Genomic DNA, 12,235 nt, shown 5'->3' with positions numbered 1-12,235 from the left:
TCCTTTCAATAGCTCCATGAAGGTAGCAACATGGTCCATTTTGTTCTGATCACTGATTTGCGCTGGCACCTAGAACAGAGCCTGACAGTAGCTGATCATTAAGAATTCGTTGAGTGAGGCATATGAAAAAATGTTCAACATCACTTGTCATCAGGGAAATGCAAATCAAAACCACCATGAGATACCATCTTACACCAGTGAGAATGGCACATATTAAAAAAACTAGCAACAACAAATGTTGGCGAGAATGTGGAGAAAAAGGAACTCTCCTGCACTGCTGGTGGGAGTGCAAACTGGTCCAACCACTATGGAGAGCTGTGTGGAGATTTCTGGACCTACTAAACATAGAGCTTCCATAGGATCCAGCAATTCCACTCCTAGGTATTTACCCAAAGGACACAGAAACATCAATTCCAAAGAACACCTGCACCCCTATGTTTATAGCAGCACTATTTACAATAGCTAAGCTTTGGAAACAGCCCAAATGCCCAAAAATAGATGACTGGATCAAGAAGATGTGGTACATATACACCATGGAATATTACTCAGCATTCAAAAAAGATAAACACATGCAATTTGCAGCAACATGGATGGCGCTGGAAGGGATCATGCTCAGCGAAATAAGTCAGAAAGAAAAAGAAAAATACCGGATGGTCTCACTTATAGCAGGAATCTAGAAAACTTAAATAAGGGACCAGGAAAATGAATAAGAAAGTGAAAATCAAAATCAACAAAAAACTATGAACCAGAGACACTCTATGGGGGGTGGGGGGTAGGGAGGGGAGGGATTGGGGTCAAAATAAGGGGGTTGCAATTGTATGGGGAATATAAAAATAAAATTTATTAAAATTAAAAAAAAAAGAATTTGTTGAGTGAATATTCAAATACTCACCCTCAACTTCCCCCTTTCACGCGATCTCCCCAGATCATTCCAAGTCAGAGAAAGGAATCCTCTCTCTACTGGACACCCACAGGCCCCTGAACTACAGTGATTTCCAGGGCAGGCAGGCAGAAGCTACCCTGAAGACCATGACAGGTAGATGAACTCAGGTGTTCCTGAAGATCACATGCTTAATAACACTTTGAAGTTTTTTCACTTGTTCATTTGCTTTTTACTATCTGCTATCCCCTGAAAGTCAGTCCGTGAGGGAAGGGGCCCTCTAGCTCCTCATTAGGGCCCACCATCAGCTGCTTTCTTCCTCTCTGCCCTGTCCATGTTACCTGTAAATCACCCACTTTCTTTATCACAGTGATTAAGCTCCAGCATTCAGTCCTTTCCCAACCAGCCCACACGGCCCGGGCCCAGAGAACCTTTGAGAACCACACTCTTCTCAAATCCTTACAGTAGCTCCCCATTACCTAAATTCAAAGTCACGCCATAGCATTACAGGTCACTCAGGGCCCCGAGTTTGACCCTAGTCACAGAGGAAAGAAGGCTGGGAGAGAGAAACCTAGGCTGACGACCCCAGCTCAGCCATTTCCTGGCTTTGCACAGGTCACCTAGCTACTCTGAAGCCCAGTTTTGTTTTGTTTTTCTGTGCGGTGGCTCTGGACTTTAAGGGGTTGTGTTGAGGCTCTAGGGAAGCAGGGCGTAGACAAGCTTTGTAAACTATAAAAGCCTTGCAGACAAAAACAATCTTTTTGGCATCCTGTGCCACTGCTCATGTCTGTGCCCTTGGCTGCAGCTGAATAGCACCTGTTCCCAACCCCCTGAGGAGCTCAACACTTCCACCTCTTCTATGACTCATGATGACTCTTTGACTCAGATGCCTCTTCCCTGAGGAATGCCATTTCCTCTCCTAACCCTCTCACCATCCTCCTCTTGAAATACCCATCTTTCAAGACTCAACCTCCTCCATGATTATCCCGAAGGCATGCCATCTCACACCTAGACCCCCCAGTGTTGAGTTCATCTCTTTCAACACTTCCATCTTACCTCCCCAAAAGCTGAGATCCTGAGATTCCATGGAGTACAGGACCTGTCTGAGAAACCTGGTAGTTCCCAGAGGTCTAGCCAAGAACCAACCCTGTGTGTATAGTAGCTATGAAAATCTGCTTGAAAAGAAACCTGGAGGAGTAAGAGCCTGAATTCTGCTGAAGATTCCTGTCTTTCCTCCTTCTTGGATTGTGTTCAAAGCTCTGTCAAGAGAGAGACAGGACAGGATTAGGTCAGCCTTCTTTCTGACAGAGCAGCTGTGGAAAATTTACTCCGTGAGGTCTGAGAGGCCCAAGGAACAGTCCTGAGGAGTAAGGAAATCTATAGGTGGTTACAAAGAACTACTTCTGCCTTATTCAGCAGCAAGACTGGAATTATTTGAAAAGATGCTGTATGGGCTCAAAATGGGAATGCTGCAAAGACCCCTTCGTCATCTTATATAGGTAGTTATAAGTTGGGCATCTGGATGCTTTTAACTGCCCAGCATACCTATTTCTGTAACAAAACTTCTTTTTTTTTAATATTTTATTTTATATAATTCTTACATCATCTTTCATTTTTGCACAATGTATGCATTTTCATTTTGGTTATATTCCCCATACAATTGCACCCCCACCCCTTATTTTGACCCTAGTCCTTCCTCTCCCCGCCCCCCCATCCCTTGTAGTGTGTCTCTGGTTTATAGTTGCTTGTTGATTTTGATTTTTACTTTGTATTAATTAGTCTTTTTCCTGGTCTCTTATTTAGGTTTTCTAAATTCCTGCTATGAGTGAGACCATCCGGTATTTTTCTTTTTCTTTCTGACTTATTTCGCTGAGCATGATCCCTTCTAGCTCCATCCATGTTGCTGCAAACTTCATGTGTTTATCTTTTTTGATTGCTGAGTAATATTCCATTGTGTTTATATACCACATCTTCTTCATCCAGTCATCTATTTTGGGGCATTTGGGTTGTTTCCATAGCTTAGCTATTGTAAATAGTGCTGCTATAAACATAGGGATGCAGGTGACCTTTGGAATTAATGTTTCTGTGTCATTTGGGTAAATACCTAGGAGTGGAATTGCTGGATCATATGGAAGCTGTATCTTAAATAGGTCAAGAAATCTCCACACAGCTCTCTATAGTGGTTGGACCAGTTTGCACTCCCACCAGCAGTGCAGGAGAGTTCCTTTTTCTCCACAACCTCGCCAACATTTGTTGTTGCTAGTTTTTTTAATATGTGCCATTCTCACTGGTGTTGTTTTGATTTGCAATTCCCTGATTACAAGTGATGTTGAACATTTTTCATATGCCTGTTGGCCATCTGCATTTCCTCTTTGGAGAAGTTTCTTTTTAGCTCTTCTGCCCATTTTTTTTGACTGGATTATTTTCTTTGTTTTTGTTGAGTCTCATCAGCTCTTTGCAGATTTTTGTGATCAGTCCTTTATCATTAGTGTTGTGTGCAAAAATTTTCTCCCAGTCGGTGGAGTTTCTCTTTGTTTTGGTTATTGTCTCTTTTGCTGCACAGAAACTCTTCATTTGATGTAGTCCCAGCTGTTTATCTTCTTTTTCCTTTTGTGAGAGACCAGCTCCTCCTACCTTAGTACAAGGGATTTGGCTGACATTGACTCACTCTGCCTTTCACCCAGTCTGACCAATCAGAGCACTGCATCTCATTCATCTCAGGGCTCAGCTCCTGGGTGGACATGTGACCTCAGGGCTCCTCCTTCTCTGAAGTTGTGCTGAAAGTCTTCAGAAAGAGCAACTCTCCACTCATGGCTGAGCTGAAAGGCTGAGAGGCTGGAGCTGCTGAAGTCATACTGATCATCACCTGAAGACAGCCTTCCTGAGAGTGAAGCCAGCACTCTAGAAAACAGCTAAGTAACACATCTGAGGAGGTATGAACCTATTCCCCTAAATCATAGTGTTGTAAACCAATGTTACCTCAATAAAGAAATATATATATAGCTTACATATATAAAGATCATATATATGCTAAAACAGCATTTTCCCCCCAAAAGAAGAAAAACAGCTGAGAAAAAGATATAGGTGGATTCCTGATGGTTAAGTATCTATATCTAGCTATGCCCACAGTCCTACATTTTCATTACATGAACCAACAAGCTCTTTTTTGTTTTGCTTAAGACAAGATTTTTTTTTTTTAAGATTTATTTATTTATGCATATAAGAGCTGGGGCACAGGCCAGAGGTGTCGGGGGTGAGAGGATTCACCAGAGACATAGCGGGGAACAGAACAGGCAGACTGACCAAAGTACACTGCTGAGGGGAGCAGCGGGCGAGCCAGGAGAGTTCTGCTGCGCCACATGGGTTGCTCCCTGGCTGGCCAGGAATCAACTCATTCTGCAGTGGCTGCGGATTGCTTCATAGGTTGTGTCCCAACCCCTGCGCCACCAGGGAGGCCCCTTAATACAAGATTAATCAAGTTTTTGACACTTAAAACTGAAAGAATCCCTAGTATAGAGCTGATGAACTTATCAAAACATTTATCAAGTACCTCTTAGACATAACAAACTATGCAAGTCCTAGGAGGGAATACAAACAAGATTAAATTTTTAATATAGAATAAATTTTCCCCTACTTTGCTTACATTATGATTTTAGGAATGCACTATCTCCTGTTGTGTTGCTTCCTCTAAGGACTATGGGCCAAGCTCTTAATAGTCACTGGGGCAGGGAAGCAGCTAGAAAAAAATAAGATCTTGCTCGTGAGGTATAAATGACAGAGGAGATGAATTTGGGCAACATCTTAGGAGGCAGATGTTTCAGTTTCCTACGCTGTAGAATAAAGTGCTACAAACAGTGGCTCAAAACAACACACAATTTATTAGGTCTGTTTCTGTGGGTCAGGAGTCCAGGCATGGCTTACCTGGATCCTCTGAAAGGTTACAGTCTAGGTGTCAGCTAGGGTCCAGCTCTCATCTGCTGGCTCAATTGGCAAGGAACCCATTTTCAGGCTCACTCAGGTTGTCAATAGAATCAACTTTCTTGTACTCAAAAGACTGAAGGCCTCAGCTCAAGTCCTAGAGGCTGCCCATCTGGCTCTCCACAGGTCCTCTCACGACAAACCAGCACGTGAGTCGGCTAGCAAGGAGTCTTACATAACATGACCAAATCATGCTCCATCCTCTTGCACATATTTTGTTGAATAGAAGCAAGTTAATGGTCTTACCCCCACTTAAATAGAAGGATAAACAAAGATGGGGCTCACCAAAACACCAGAGATGGGGCTCACCAAGACCACCCATGCAGCAGCAGATACCATCCAGCTGTGCTGGTGGGAGAAACCTGAGTATTGGTCTCCTTTGTGTGACAAGTTCCTGGGTGACTTTGGGCAAAAGACTCAGTAATCTGAACCTCTATTCCCTAAGAAGAGCACTTTGGACCTGTTAGTCTCCAAGTACCCTTCTGGCCAAGAAAGACAGAACCACAGTTGTGTGTGGGGTGATGTGTGTGTCCATGTGCCATATAAGACCCTTCTCTTTGTGCAGAGAAGTAACATGTTTTTGATATTTCATAGTTAATTGGCTTTCATTTCTATCTCAGGAGCAATGTAGGCATTATAATTTCCACTATTTAGAGATGAAATTGAGGTTCAAAAGGCAAAATGAGTTGAACAAGATTGCATGTTAATATTTGCATGAGGTACAGTCAAGATAGAACCAAAGCCTTCTTATCCTAAGTTCTGTGGGTCGTGTCCTCCTCTAGTTTCCTGTAGAACTAGCAAGGATTGGCCCTTAGATTGGAAGAGAGAATTTAACAATTCTGTAATTGGGGCAGGCTAGAATAAGGCATGAAAATTTCATGGATCATGGTTGCCACACTAGTTCCATTGCCCCGAAATATAGAGGTTGCTTAGGAAATGCCTTCCTGTTTCTTCTTCTAGTACTCTCAGTTCTGGTCCCCAAATGTGTGGGGGTTTATGCCAATCAAGTCTCCCACACCAGCTGACCATGCCACAATTCAGTTCAGTTCTGGTGCTATCTACCTGGAATCAGCATCAGATCCCCTTAGGGCTCAGTCCACAAACCTGCCCCCACACCCATACTTGAGAGGCCAGTTGAAGTCTAGGTGGCCACCTGTGCTTCTGACTGGTTATAAATTGAGGTTCTATGCCCTCCTCCTCAGGTTTGATTAACTTGCTAGAGCAGCTCACAAAACTCAGGAAAACATTTGCCATACTAGATTACCAGTTTATTACAAAAAGATGCAACTCAGAACCACCAGATGAAAGAGATGGATAAGGCAATGGATGCAACTCTCTCTGGGACATCATCCTCCCAGCACCTCATGTGTTTACCCCCACCCACCTCCAAACTCCTTTGGAGATTTTTGTGGACACTTCATTACATAGGCATGATTAATTAAATCACTGGTAATTAATGATAAGATTACTCTTGAACCTTCTTCTCCTCCCTCAGGAGGTTGAAGGATGGAGCTGCAAGTTCCAACCCTCTAATCACCAGGTTGGATCCATTGGCAACCAGTCACTATCCTCTAATTAATTAGGGGCTTTCTAAAAATCACCCCACTAAAAAATAAAATCAGCACAATATCATAAACTCGGATGTGATTGTGAATAATAAAAATGCCCATTTTATCTTTCACCTCTGGATCTATTTCTGGAACCACCAACAAAAGCCAGATGTTATAACAGAAGTTACTCCTATTGCTCTAATCACTTAAATTACAAGTATGGGAGTTGTGAGCCAAGAACTATGAGAGAAGACCAAAACATATATTTCTTATTAATCACATGGGGTTAAGTGAAGAGATATTCTGTACTAAGTGTACCACTCAGGATAAGCTAGCTTCTGTAACAATCACTACACATCCTATGGTCTACCAAATAGTGATTTATTTCTTGTTCATGCTACAGTACAATGCTGGGGTAGGAGGACCTGGTCCATACAGTCATTTGGGGCCCAGCTTCTCTCCACCTGTGAAAGGAACAATGAGGAGCCTCCTCTGAGCCAGTGGGTGGCGCTCATAGTCAACTCCCTGGTGGGAGCGAGGCTATCCAGATTCCACCCAGAGCAGGCGCTGACTGGAAACAGGCTAAGCTGGTGCTTTGGCAGTTAGACTGCTGTCTGTTGGCAGGAAAAAATGTGTTGGCACTTTGACAGTTGTCTGGCTGGGGCTTCCACAGCTGAATCCCTGGTGAGGAGGGTGTCTGTGAAGAAGCTGCCTGCTTGTCACTTACGGCTTCATCTTGTAGCTCAGTCTCAGCCCTGCGGACACTATGTAGGGTAGGATAGACAGCCTCTGCCATGTGCCAGCTTATAACCACTCTCTTCTCCCTTTCTCACTCCCTTTGTAAATACATCCTATTGATGTTTCTCATCATGTGTCTGCTCTTGGGTCCTGTCCTGCAGTTGTATGTGAGTGAGGACCCACCAAATGGGTCAACCCCAGTCCCCTGGATTTGCTGTTTCACACCTAAGGACTGAGCCATCTCGAGCCTCAGTAACTCCACTGAATCCTCTGCTTCCAGCTAGCAGGAAAGCAAAGATAGCATGGAGAAACACAGATGGGTTTCTAGAGGCAGGCCCAGAGTAAACAGCTTTTGCCTACACTCTAGGACCCACCACATGGTCTCACCTAATTGCAACAGAGCCTGGGAAATGTTTATACTTGGATCCAGGAAAAAGAGAAGCATGGATGTGGAGGACCACCGGCAATCTCTGCCACAGTGGGCAAGTTCCTGGTAGTTCTGCCACTCTCAATGAATGAACACAGGGTAGGAGAAATTTGGGGCACAGCATATCAAGAAATTCACACTTGCCTTGGACTTCTGATCATAAGACTTAGCGGTATGCAGGATAAGGTCACCCTGTTTGGGTGAAATAAGCCTTCAAGGGACAGAGACCACCATTGTCATCACCACCTTCAACATCACCATTATCTCTTTCATGTTGGTTTTATGGTTATGGTTGCTGATTTTCTTGCCTCTGGACTTCCAAAGCCTCTGAAACATACCTGGGTCGTCAAACCTACTGGCTGTATGTGGATGGTTTGCTTATAAACCTATGTCCCAGAGCATTTGTATAACAACCTATAATTGTCAAGGCAGAGGACTTAGCACACAGTTAAGATGGGCAGCTAAAAATTTGATAGGTGAGTAGGGGAATCTCTTATTCGCCAAAGGGGAAAATGAGACTGTCTAAGCAAACACCAGGGTTCACCAAATTGCTGAATCTTGCAATCTCACAATGGCCTCTGGGTATTTTGTCATTGATGAGGAACTTACCTCTAGATGTCAAGGTCAGAGGTAGTGTGGGGTAACAGCAAGAACAAGCTTGAATTCTATATTCAGTCCCAGGGTTTGCCCACCCACCCACTCTCCTTGCTCCCATGAGCTGATTTCCCACAGTCAGGGAGATAATAGTTCTGGGTTCCAGAGATGCCAGAAAGTCTTAGAGAGACCAGTGGAACAAATAGGCCTGAGGGGCCTGGTGGACACCCCACTCTACCCATACATGGGCATGAAAGCTACTTAGTAGCTTTTTTTCTTGTGTATGTGGAGAGTTCAAATCATCTATTTGTGGTAAGAGGTGAGCTGAAGCCCTGAAAGGTACTAGAGTGGCCTTCAAATCCCACGGGTTGGCCTTCCAGATCTGTAGCTTTAATGATTTATTCACTCAGAAATGATTAGCTCCTGGGAGAATCATGCTCCAGCATGTGAACTCACAACAGGTAGTGACCAAGGAAATAAAGGGATTATTTCTATTGGCAACATAATTGCATGGTAGATGCAGTAAGTGGTGCCCAGAGTGAGCTCATTTACTGTTGAGCAATAAGTGTATGTGCCTTTATCATGTTAACCAACAAGTATGAAGTGCCTACCCTGTGCCTGTGTGTGTGCACAAGGGATAGAAAGGGTTGCCAGACAGACTCCTAAGACCATAAAAGTTCCCTCCAGGAACTTACCTCTAGATGTCAAGGTTAGAGGTAATGTGGAGTAACAGCAAGAACAAGCTTGAATTCTATATTCAGTCCCAGGGTTGAATTCTCGTTTGCTGCTTAACCGCCACAAGCCTCAGATTTTCTATCTGCAATATGAGGATAATCACTGCTACCTGGGGCCTCCCCGGTGGCACAAGGGATTAAGCCGCAACCTATGAAGCTGTCTGCAGCCTCTGCAGCACCAGTTTGATCCCTTACCAGGGAGCAACCCACATGGCACCGCAGACCTCTCCTGTCTCGCCCACCGCAGCCCTCAGCAATGTTTTTCAGTCAATCCACCTGTTCTGTTCCCCACTCTGTCTCTGATAAATCCTCTCACCCCCCTCACTTATACCCCAGTTCTTGTATGCATAAATAAATAAATCTTTAAAAAAAAAAAAAACCTGCTACCTCACACAAGCTGTTACGGAGAATATGTATGTAATGGGAGGTTATTATTAATATTTTTTAAAGATTTATTTATTAATGCACACAAGAGCTGGGGTGCAGGCCAGTGATGCAGGGGGAGGGTGAGAGGATTCACCAGAGACAAAGCAGGGAGCAGAACAGGCAGACGGACTGAAATACACTGCTGAGTGTTGTGGTAGGCGAGACAGGAGAGGTCTGCTGCACCATGTGGGTTTCTCTCTGGCCGGCCGGGGATTGAACTTGTGCTGCAGAGGCTGCAGATTGCTTCACAGTGCGGTGCTTAACCCCTTGTGCCACCAGGGAGGCCCTAAAGATTTATTTATTTATGCATACAGAGCTGGGGCACAGGCCAGAGGTGTGGGGGGTGAGAGGATTCACCAGAGACGGAGTGGGGAGCAGAACAGGTGGATTGACTGAAATACACTGCTGAGGGGAACAGCGGGCGAGTCAGGAGAGGTCTGCTGCGCCATGTGGGTTACTCCCTGGCTGGGGATCAAACTCATGCTGCAGAGGCTTTGGACAGCTTCATAGGTTGCGTCTTAACCCCTTGTGCCACCAGGGAGGCCCTATTATTATTATAAATCATGTGATCTAGCTGGTGTTATAAAAGAAGTACATGTTCATTGAAGAAAACATAGATGACATAGAAACAAAGCCTTAGACAGCTTTTCCTGAGATATTAGTTCCTGAAACATGATTTTACTAGAGTAGCTATAATTATGAAAACATGTCCATATGCCAGGCACTATCCAGGGCTTCAGTAGCACAGAAAGATCAGCAAAGAGTCTGGTTTACCTGATGCTCCTGAATGGCTGGGTGTAGGGTATGGGAAGAGCCCACTACCCCTGGGAAAGTAGTCAGAATGAGAGTAGGCTGAATGAAAAAGGAAGGAAAGAGTTCCTGGGATCAAACAGGCCCGTTAGGATGAGAATGCCATCTTAATCTCTCCGTGCATTGGGTGGTGTAAGTCTACATGCCAGGTCTGTTCCTGGCCCTTATCTTAAAGCAACCTTAGGTTCTGGGACTTTAATGGATGGGACTATACCACTGGTTCAAGGTATTACTGGATCAGGTGCTGGGAATGAAGACTTCAGGAAGGAGGCATCTAGGATGAGCACCTAAGTGGGCACTCAAGATGTTGTGAACCACAGGGCAGTTGGGGAAAGTTCCAGGGAGTTGGAAGTTCTTTCATTTGACTGATCCCAAAATAGCCTGTGAAGATGCTGTAATTAATCAGACATATCATCTGCCTTCCAGAAAATCACAATACAGATAAATGATAATACATGGTGAAACAGAGATGGAGAAATGTTTAGGCTGTGAAGCACCGATGAGTCATTAAGTTAGTCTCAGTGATAGGGAAAGGCAGTTACCAAAGAGGGACTCCTTAGAGTTGAGGTGATGGCGGTGTGACCAGGAACGAGCTGGGAAATTCTCAATGCCAAGCAGGGAGTGAGCTAGAACCCTAGAGGGACCACGATAGCTCGCCTGCAGTTTGCCTCCACTGGGTATGAGCAAGAAAACACTCACACCCCTTCAGGAAGGGCAATAGCATATGGATAATATTTATAATCAAGGTAGAACAGCATAGAGCAGTGGTTTCCAAACTTGTATCAGAATCACCTGAAAGATCAAGGTCTGTTGAAGCAGGATAGGACTTAGGCCTTGTAGTTACACATAGTTCCCAGGTCATGCTGATACCTTCAGTTTCAGAACCATTAAGAACATGAGCTCTAGGGCCTCCCCAGTGGGGCAGCAGGTTGAGCACAGCGCTGTGAAGCTGTCCACAGCCTCAACAGCGCGGGTTCGATTCCGGCCAGCCAGCGAGAATCCCATATGGCGTGGTGGACCTCTCCTGTCTTGCCTGCTGCTCCCCTCAGCAGTGTATTTCCGTCACCTGCCTGTTCTGCTCCCCACTCTGTCTCTCTGGTGAATTCTCTCACCCTCCCACACCCCTGGCCTGTACCCCAGCTCTTGTATAAAAATAAATCTTTTAAAAAAAAAGAACATGAGCTCTGGATCTGGACAATACTGAAGATTCCCCATTTGTAATATAGAAATTATAAAATATCATCTCACATAACTGCAGGGAGAATTAATGAGTTAGCAGTACAGCACTGAGAATGGTATCTGGACTATAAGACTACTCCATGAATGTTAGCCATTATCATCAAATCAGTTTCAGCTGCAGCAAGAAAGGACCCATTATATGATACTTAATTATAAAAGGGGGCATTCCACAACTTCAGCTGAGATTTTTATGAAAACAAGCCAAAAACCCCTATCCAATTAGTTACCATACGCTACCAGCTAGTAAGTCATCTAAAATCTTAAGTGTGAAAAGGCTGGGTTTGCTTGCTGCAGTGAGAACAATGAAAGGAAGATAAGCAGTATCCATTTGTCACAAGGAAAGATGTTGTGTCAGCTTCCTCTGGCTGCCTTCCTAACCAGTCACAGTGATACTGGGATGTGACAAAAGGAATGAACAAAGTGTGAATGGTTTCCATACAGGGACCTTGGCTCAGCTGGTCTGTAGCATGCTTGAAGAACTTAAAAGCTGAGGATGAAGAACCAGTAATAAGATCATAGATATCTGTTAAGAAAATATACAAGGCTACTTCTACATGTTCAGAACTTGTATGAAAACTCTGATATATACCTGGCTGAACCTCCAGGAACTCACAATACTGTAATTTGTGATGTGTTAAGTACTGCTTAGTATGGTGAACTTGAAAGAAATGTGTGGTTAACACGTTAACAGGGTTAGACACAGTCAAGAGGACAACTTTGTGTGAGAGGGGCCTTTTGTGGCCTACTCCTGCCATGCCCCTTCTCCATGAGGCACAGGGTTTGCAAGACCAGGGAAATGTGACCACCGAGGGCCTGTCTCCCTTTTTCACTTACCAGACCACAGTCCAGGTGCCAAGAT

This window comes from Talpa occidentalis, unplaced genomic scaffold, assembly GCF_014898055.3.
Source record: "Talpa occidentalis isolate TD23 unplaced genomic scaffold, MPIMG_talOcc4v2.1 talOcc4.12, whole genome shotgun sequence".
Lineage (NCBI taxonomy): Eukaryota > Metazoa > Chordata > Mammalia > Eulipotyphla > Talpidae > Talpa > Talpa occidentalis.
This window is presented reverse-complemented; position numbering follows the sequence as displayed.